The sequence below is a fragment of the Lepus europaeus genome, chromosome 16 (assembly GCF_033115175.1).
Source record: "Lepus europaeus isolate LE1 chromosome 16, mLepTim1.pri, whole genome shotgun sequence".
Taxonomy (NCBI): Eukaryota; Metazoa; Chordata; class Mammalia; order Lagomorpha; family Leporidae; genus Lepus; species Lepus europaeus.
The window spans coordinates 91,508,809-91,517,733 of NC_084842.1; the positions used below are offsets into that span (position 1 = coordinate 91,508,809).

An 8,925-nucleotide genomic window follows, 5' to 3' on the forward strand; every position below is an offset into this window, starting at 1 on the left:
GCAGCTGCCTGGAGCACCTCAGGACCTCACGTCTTAGATAGCAGCATGGGGACAGATAAAAACATGCTCCCCATGGAGCCAGCATTGTGGCAAAGCAGGTTAAGCCACTGCCTGTGACACAGTATCTCATACGTGCTCTGGCTGATCTGCTTCTGATCCAGCTCCCTGTTAATGCACCTGGGAAAGCAGCAGAGGATGGCCCAAGTACCTGGCCTCCACACCCACGTGGGATGAAGATCTTGGCTCCAGGCTTCAGCCTGGCCCAGCCCTGGCCACTGCAGCTATTTGGGGAGTGAACCAGTATATGGAAGAGCTTGCTCTCTGTCTCTCTTTCTCTCTGTATTTTTAAAAAAATATATGGGGGCTGGCGCTGTGGCGCAGTGGGTAAAGTTGCTGCCTGCAGTGCCGGCATCCCATATGGGCACTGGTTCAGTCTCAGTTGCTCTACTTCTGATCCAGCTCTCTGCTATGGCCTGGGAAAGCAGTACAAAATGGCCCAAGTCCTTGGGCCCCTGCACCAGTGTGGGAGACCTGGAAGAAGCTTCTGGCTCCTGGCTTCGGATCAGCACAGCTCCAGCCACCGCGGCCAATTGGGGATTGAACCAGCAGATCGAAGATCTCTCTCTCTCTCTCTCTGCCTAACTCTGACTTCCAAATAAATAAGTAAATAAATAATAAAATATATGCACCCCACGTGTTTAATATGGTCATGAAAAACTCTATTACAGTCAGTTTACAGTTTCTGCAAAGAAGTCATTAGCAGGAATAAAAACGACAAGACTGGGGACAGGGGGACCAGTGCTATGGTGCAGCAGGTAAAGCTGTCACCTACAGCGCCGACATCCCATATGGGTGCTGGTTCATGTCCCAGTTGCTCCACTTCCCATCCAACTCTCTGCCATGGCCTAGGAAAGCAGAAGATGACCCAAGTCCTTGGGCCGCTGCACCCACATGGGAGACCTGGAAGAAGCTCCTGGCTTAGGATAGGGGCAACTCTGGCTGTGACAGCCATTTGGGGAGTGAACTAGCAGATGGAAGACCTCTCTCTCTCTCTGCCTCTGCCTCTCTGTAACTCTGCCTTTCAAAGAAATAAATTGTTTAAAAAAAAAAAAAAAAAAAAAAGCAAGCCTGGGGAATAAGCAAAACCCTCATGTTTGTAGGGATCAAAGAATTCACGCGCCCAACACACACCCTGCACCCTACAGGGGCCCTTCAGTTTGGGGGGTCAGCACCTAGAATCCTCTCAGCTTGGTGTGCACCTCCCTCTGCTAACGTCCATGACCCACGGTAGCCCCGGTCACCTTTGTGGAACCAAGGAGACAGCTGCACATCACACCTCATCCCGACCCCACAGCTGCACACGCAACTGCTCGCTCACTGGTGACACGTCTCAGAAAGGGCCCCACCTGACCTGAGAGGAGACAGCCGACTGCCCCCCGATGCCCCTCACCCCCTGGGGCCACCCCACACCCCTAGACATGCATGGGCCCTAGTGACTCACTTCCACAGGGGAAGTCACTTCTGAAGCCAAGCTGTCTTATCGTTCCCTGGCTTTGTGGCTGTCAGCCTGCAGGGAGAGACAGCCCTGGGGGCCGGCCAAAGGGCCCAGCTGAGCCACACCTGGATTTCTGACCCACATGACTTACAGACAGTAAGCGATTTGTTGCACAAATAATACAAGACCGCAGGACCACTCCTGTAAAATCCAGAAACAAGAACCTCAACAGCCCAGCCAAACCTGAGTGCTCTGTTTTGCAAGCCTTTTCCAAAATTTCACAAAGCAAAGTAAGTTTTAAAACAGTAGCGCCCAAGGCCAAAGCACCATGGCAGCGTAAGGGTCCCTGGGCGTGGCCAGCACAGCCTCTGAGCTGGACCAGGAACCCTCACCCTGGAATCCAAGTGATAAGCAGACAGCAAAATCCACCACCGACACGGGCGTCCCACGGGAGCCCCCCCCACCCCGATCTTTCCAGGTGTGTGCGACCTGCATTCACCTCACCACTCACTCCCCCAATAAACCTGCAGAGGGTCCACGCCAGGCAGCTGCCCGGACGCCCAGCTCACAGCACTGGCCGGCTCACACCCGTGCGGCACGGCAGTCATCCAGCTTCAGGGTCACCAACAGAAGGCAATCCGGGGTCCCGGGGCAAGACTCCCAAGACCCCTCCGCACCTTTTCTTGCAGAGCTGAGCCCTAGTGTGGCCCACAGCCTCACCTGCCCTAACTGTCCTGTCCAGGGCTGGGCTGCCCGCCCCCCCTCCCCCCGACACATCCAGGCACCTTCTCCTGGCTTGGATCCCACCCTCTGCCTGCTCCTGGACCCTGGGCACCACCCTAGACTTAGGACGGGGGTGCACACAAACTCTGAGCAGGAAGAGGAGCAGTAGTGGCCAAAGGTGACTCTGACCACAGGGCCAAGGCCGGGAGAGGACAGCAGCCCGCAGTGGCAGCAGGTAGGAGGCAGCTTCCTGGGCCCAGCGCACACCAAGGGTGCACAGCCAGCATGCAACAGCAACCCCAGCCAAGACAGTGCCTTTGAAGATGGTGGGGTACAGGGACCTTGTGCCTAGAGGGGAACAAGTGACCAGGACCCCAGTGCCCGAGCCCTCAGCTGGCGGGCAGAGCCCAGCGGCCCCACAGTCCCGTCTGGGGACTGCGTGCCCTCAGTGGCTTGCCCTGGTCCAGCTCCCATCCGGATCCTGCTGGAGAGGGCAGCCCTCACACCCAGCCGAGCACCTGACCCAAGTGGCCAATCTGGGGTCCTCGCCATCCAGTCCCGAGCGCTCCTCAGGGTGGCCCCAGGGTTCCAGGCTCCCAGGGCTCTCCAGGTCCTCCGTGGGGCCAGTCTTGCTGTCTGAGTCCTCCTCAGGGGACTTGTCCCATGGGCCTGTCCTAGGTCCTGGCCCTCCTCAGTGACCTGCTGCAGCCCTGCACCCTCCTGGGGTCCCAGCGTTCTGGCACTGCCCAATGTCTAGATCTTCTCCTGGACCTGTCCTGGGGCCCTGGACTCCTCAGTGACCTGTCCCAGGGCTGGACCCTCCTGGCTGACCTGGCCTCAGGGGCCGGTTCTCTGTGGATTCCCGTCTCAGGCACGGCCCTCTTGATGACTGGTCCTTCCTGGGCCCGAGCCCTGCCCGGGGGTCCCAGCCCTCCCAGCTCCTGCCCTGCCCAGGGTCCCGGCCTCCCCGGCTCCTGCCCTGCCGGGGGACCCAGCCCTCCCCGGCTCCTGCCCTGCCGGGGGTCCCAGCCCTGACCGAGGTCCCGGCCCTCCCCGCTCCTGCCCTGCCGGGGGGTCCCAGCCCTGACCGAGGTCCCAGCCCTCCCGGCTCCTGCCCTGCCGGGGGTCCCAGCCCTGACCGAGGTCCCAGCCCTCCCGGCTCCTGCCCTGCCGGGGGTCCCAGCCCTGACCGAGGTCCCAGCCCTCCCGGCTCCTGCCCTGCCGGGGGTCCCAGCCCTGACCGAGGTCCCAGCCCTCCCAGCTCCTGCCCTGCCCGGGGGTCTCAGTTCTGCCCGAGGTCCCGGCCCTCCCGGCTCCTGCCCTGCCCGGGGGTCCCAGCCCTGACCGAGGTCCCAGCCCTCCCGGCTCCTGCCCTGCCCGGGGGTCTCAGTTCTGCCCGAGGTCCCGGCCCTCCCGGCTCCTGCCCTGCCCGGGGTCCCGGCCCTCCCAGCTCCTGCCCTGCCCGGGGTCCCGGCCCTCCCGGGCCTGCCGAGCCATGCCGGGACTCTGGGAACAGGCGAGGGGGCGTCCGGGGCGCGGAGCCTGCGGGCCAGACTCGAGCCGAGGCCGCGGCCTGGGGAGCGGGCGCCGCGGGCCTGGCCGGACGGGCGGACTCACTGACCTGCAGGTTCGGGCGGGGGCGAGCGGGGCGCACGCGGGGCCTCGCCGGAAGGGGGAGGGGGCGCCGCTCCTCAGGGTCCCCCCCAAGAGGAGGAGAAAAAAAACCCGTCCGGAGTTTAAAACAAAGAGGCGGAAATGCCCGAGCCCAGCCGAGCGCCGAGTCGGGGGCGCCGCGTTCCGAGCATGCGCGGAGTGCGGCGCAGCTCCCACCCGCGGCCTGGACGGGGGCGGAGTTTCTCGGGGGCGGGACTCAGGGCGGGGCCGGGGCGTGGTGAGAGGGCGCAGGCGCGTGCGAGGCCGAGGGGCGGGGCCGGGCGTTGTCCTGGGCCACGGGCGGGGCGGGGCTCCGCCGCCCCGGCTTTTCCGGTTGCGGCCCCGCCCTGCCCGAGGGCCGGCCCGGACCCTCAGCCCGCCTTCGGGGCCTATAGCGTGGCCCGGCCCCTGGCCCCTGGGCCCCAGCCCTGCCTCCCACGCAAGAAAAGAATGCGTGGGGGGCGCAGGAAGGGTCAGCAGAGCTTCGAGACTCACTGCCCCTCATGGTGGACGCGCGGGTGGACCCGCAGGAGCCTGGGGCGGGGCGGGGCTTAAGTGCCACCCTCTGTTTTTTTGGGACCTCAGCGCTGTCGCGGGGTCAGATGCGTGAGGGGAACAGCGTGCCAGCCGCAGCCATCTTAGCCTGAGCTAAGGTCGTCGTGGGGAAGCAGCCGTCCTGGGTGCCTGCAGCGGGGAGGCTCACGGGGGGGCTGCCCAAAGCCGAGCCCACCAAGCCACCTAGAACAGTAGGCCAGCGGTCATGGTCACGGTCATGGTCACGGGAGCCGACCCAGCTGCTGGTGAGCACACCCAGGGCCTTCCTGCCGCTCGGCTGCAGACTCACACAGCCGCGGCAGCTGATCCTCGTGCCGCACCTGCAACATCACCGGAAACCGGTGGGGTGGGCGGCTGCCTTGTTCCTGGCAATGCAGGCCACCAGGAGTGGGATGCACCCACTCCCACGGTGACATGCCGCTCAGGAGCTGTGTGTTCCTACTGGGACACCCAGAGTCACCCAGGCCCGCACAGCGTGTTGAGGGGGCACTGTCGGGCCCCCAGGGACTGAGCCCAGACTCTCCGATTCCTCTGACAAGTGGGCAGGACAGGACCATGTGCGGGTCAGGCGACCTCCACGGCTTTGGTGGAGGAAGCGCTGTGTGCTCTGGGTGTCCCAGCAGCTCTGCTGGCCTGCAAGCATGGTGGCACCAGGTGGAGGCCGAGGGGGGCAGGAGGTGTGAGAACCAGGGCCCGGGGGGCCAGGTAACCCTGGGCACCAGCATCCCGCGTGGGCACAGTCTGAGTCCCGGCTGCTCCAGCTCCCTGCTGATGCACCTGGGAAAGAAGCAGACGACAGCCCGAGTACCCGGGCCCCTGTACCCACCTGGGAGACCAGTCAGCCCTGGCCACTGTGGCCATCTGGGGAGTGAGCCAGCAGTGGAAGGTCTCTTTCTCTTTAACTTGCCTTTCAAATACATAAGTAAATTTTTTTGAAAGGGAGAATCCAGGCCTGGGATGGAAGGGCGCCCTCCACCGCCCCCGGCTTGCTCCTATGGGCGGCAGGGACTTGGCGTGAGCACTGGGAGGGAATCGCAGGTGTCTGTGAAGAGAGCCAGCTGGAGGTCCCCAGGTGAAGGCCCCGGGGGTGCCGGTCTCCCCGTCCTCTGGCTATGCGGTGCCAAACGGTGCTGTGAGGGTGTCCTTGGGCGGGACAGAGTTACCCAGGGCTGCCTGGGTCTCTTCCTGACCTCGGCAGCCAGGAGCTGGCGCCCAGCACCCCAGCTGCGTCCTGCAGGGACTCCTTGTGGATGCATCTGGACCTGCATCCCAGGGCTCATCCTCCCCGGGTGTCAGGGACGACCTGAGGCTCAGAGCTGGTGTTTCAGCAGGCGGGCAGCCAGCCCAGCCAGTGGCGGCCCGGCGTCGCTGTCACCATGGCCCAGCGCTTAGGTCCAGCCAGTGGCGGCCCGGCGTCGCTGTCACCATGGCCCTGAAAGCTGTCAAAGGGTGGGAGGGGGAGTCCCTTTCAGAGAATACGGAGAAGCTTCAGCTGGTCTCAGAGCCCCCAGGTCTGCACCCCAACCCTTTGGGCTGTGCGTGGCAGTGGTTATAGGAGGTGACAGCACCATGACAAGCAGCAGAGAAAGCAGGGCTGCAGGGTTGTGTGGGGTTGGAGCCAGAAGTGCGAGGTTGGCCCCATGTCCAGGTGCCATACAGAAGCAGAAGCCAGCTCCACGGGAACCACACACCTCACTGGTGAGGGAAACAGAACACTCTGCCCAAAGGAGTGACAAGGCCGGAGGCATGGAAGGAGTGGGGAGGGGCTCAGGCAGTGTGGAGCATCCATAGCCAGAGGCGATGGACATGGAGACCCTCCCACAACCATGGCCTGGGAGAATGTTCCAGCCACTCTCTGTGTTTTCTAAAGATTTATTTACTTATTTGAAAGGCAGAGTGACAAGGATCTGTCCTCTGGTTCACTCCCCAAATGCCCACAACTGCTGGGGCTGGGCCAAGCCAAAGCCAGGAGCCTGGAACGCCATCTGGGTCTCCCATGTGAGTGGCAGGGGCCCAGCATGTGCTCCTGGGAAAGCAACAGAGGATGGCCCAAGTCCTTGGGCCCCTGCACCCATGTGGGAAGAGGAAGCTCCTGGCTCCTGGCTTTGGCTTGGCCCAGCCCTGGTCATTGCGGCCAGTGTGGGAGTGAACCAACAGATGGAAAACTTCTCTCTCTCTGCTCTCCCTGTCCTTCTCTCTCTGTAGCTGTGTCTTTCAAATAAATTTTTAAAAATCTTTCAAAAGAATTAGAGGCGAGGCATCGGGAAGGGTGGGCAGAGAAGCGAGATCTGGCTCCCGGCAAGCTGAAGGTGCACATCCAGCACAGAGCTGCACCCAGCCGGGCTCTGGTCCTCCCTGTACTGGAGGCAGGAGTAGGGGTGGGGCCGGCTTGAGGGCCAGCACTCCCTTGCCCTCGTGTGTAGTCTTTGACTTGTGTCTCCCGGGTTTCATTGTCATGATGTTAACAGATCTCTAAGGCTCAGGACACAGCTGGCAGCCGTGTGAGTTACTTTTAGCAGCGCTTGTTATAAGCAGAGAAACTGTGGAAGCTGCAGTTTTTCACTGCGTGAAAGTTGGGGGTGGGCATGGGTGTGAGGTGACTCGGCTCCCCCGGCTCAGCGCCTGCCTCCCTGCCAGCAGCCAGGGCCCCCTCAGGATCTGGCCACGTCTCGTCTGTGCACCTGCTCCAACTCCTTGGCTTAACACAGGCCTCCTCTCCTTGTTTCTTTCCTGGGCCCACAGATTTGTTTTCAACACAAAGTTGTGATTCCTACAAAAGGGCCAGGCCATGTCCTCTGCTAGCAATGTTCCAGCAGCTTCCTTCAGAGCAGGAACCTGTGGGTGGGGGTCCCAGGGAGCTGGAGAGACCATGGGTCCAGGCTCACCCAGGTGCAGTGCCCTGGGGCTGCAGGATGCCAGAGCGGGAGCCCCTGCCACGGGCAGGTGAGCTGTCCTCACTGCTAACCTGGACCCCTGTCCCTGGGGCGCTGGCCCTGCCTGATAGTTCGTTTCTGCCGCTCACTCATGGTGACACTGCCCATCTTCACCTGGGACACAAAGGAGTGACCCCTCAAACCTGCCAGGCTTCTGCTCCCTGGCCCAGGTCCCCGGGGACTGGGTGAGGCTAAGTCCAGTGGCCACTGCCCACCCCATACCCTGCCTGCAGCATCTGTGCATCTCAGCAGCAAGTCACATGACAATCAGGGGACCACACGTACAACACATGAAGTAAAGAATTCAGGGCCAGAGCTGTGACCCAGCAAGGTAAGCTGCCGCCTGCAGTGCTGGCATCCCATATGGGCACCTGTTCCAGTCCTGGCCGATCCACTTCGGATCCAGTTCCCCGCTGATGCACTGGGAAAGCAGCAGCAGATGGCACAAGTCCTTGGGCCCCTGCACCCACACGGAAGACTCAGAAGTTCCTTGTTCCTGGCATTGAATCGGCCCAGCTCTGGCAGCCATTAGGGGACGTGAACTAGCGATGGAAGACCTCTCTCTGCATTTCCCTCTCTGTAACTCTGCCTTTCAAACGAATAAATAAATCTTTAAAAAAACGCAGTTGAGAGGTACACGGAGCTTCAGAGAGCCGAGTCACCACAGTGACGATTCCACAGAAAAGTGACAGATACAGATACAAACAAGCACTCTGAGAGACACAGAGGAGGCAGCTGTGGGCTATGGAGCACAGTGGGATGTGGAGCACACAGGGCAGGGTCGCACGTGGTGGAGAAACACACAGACATTAGCCCTGCGGGGCCTCCGGGAGACAGCCCCTGGAGGCAAGGGAGGCATGCACCCAGGCAGCCTAAGGGGCACACTTGGGTAACCCCAGGTGGGCCCAGCCTGGGGCCTGCGGGGAGGAACTTCACCGACTGCGCGCACAGCAAGCTACTGTCCCCGGGAGAAGTGGCGAGAAGACCTGGAGCCCCCCCCCCCCCCGCCGCCCCCAAAGCCCCCGTCTGAGCGCAGACTGGGAGCTCTGCCCCATTAAACCCGCAAGCTGCGTCCTCGGAGCCGGCGGCCTTGCCCGGTCAGGCTGACCGCGCCCACCGCCCACTGCGGCCCGTCTGAATCCTCTGCTGGCCGGAAGGTGCGGGAGGACGCGGACTGCGGCTCTCAGGGGGTGGGCTCAGGGCTGCTCCCCGCACACGGGCCCCATTTTCTACTTTCTACTACTGGACGGGACGGCACACAAGCAATCCCAGCACCCAAGTGAGTGCCGGGCCGAACGGTCGGGACAAAGAAGCGCCAGGGTCGCGGCGGAGAGGGCGCCTTGGCTCCGGGGGTCCCGCCTCGCGCACACTCGGGGCCCCCGCGCCAGCCGGATCCTGCAGCTGAGCCCGGCCCCTCCTCTCAGCCTCCCACGCCGAGGGCTTTCCCCGCCCCGCCCCGCCGGCCGAGTAGGAGGGGTCCGAGGGCTCCCGGAGCCCCGCCCCAGGCCCGGGCCCACGCGCCGAGACCAGCTTAGGCCGCCGTGGGCGCGGGGCGGGCGTGCGGCG

The 8,925-nt window shown here is 62.9% G+C and overlaps 1 protein-coding gene across 2 annotated transcripts in view; it reads right to left on the reverse strand.

Annotated features, from left to right (window-relative positions):
• Positions 1 to 4,007, reverse strand: part of PCGF3 (polycomb group ring finger 3) — a 42,581-nt gene extending 38,574 nt beyond the window's left edge. For both annotated transcript variants that reach the window (XM_062213680.1, XM_062213681.1), the window contains exon 1: positions 3,840 to 4,007. The gene's annotated coding sequence lies outside the window, so the exon portion shown is untranslated. The remainder of the gene's footprint in view (positions 1 to 3,839) is intronic.
• Positions 4,008 to 8,925: the final 4,918 nt, after the last annotated feature.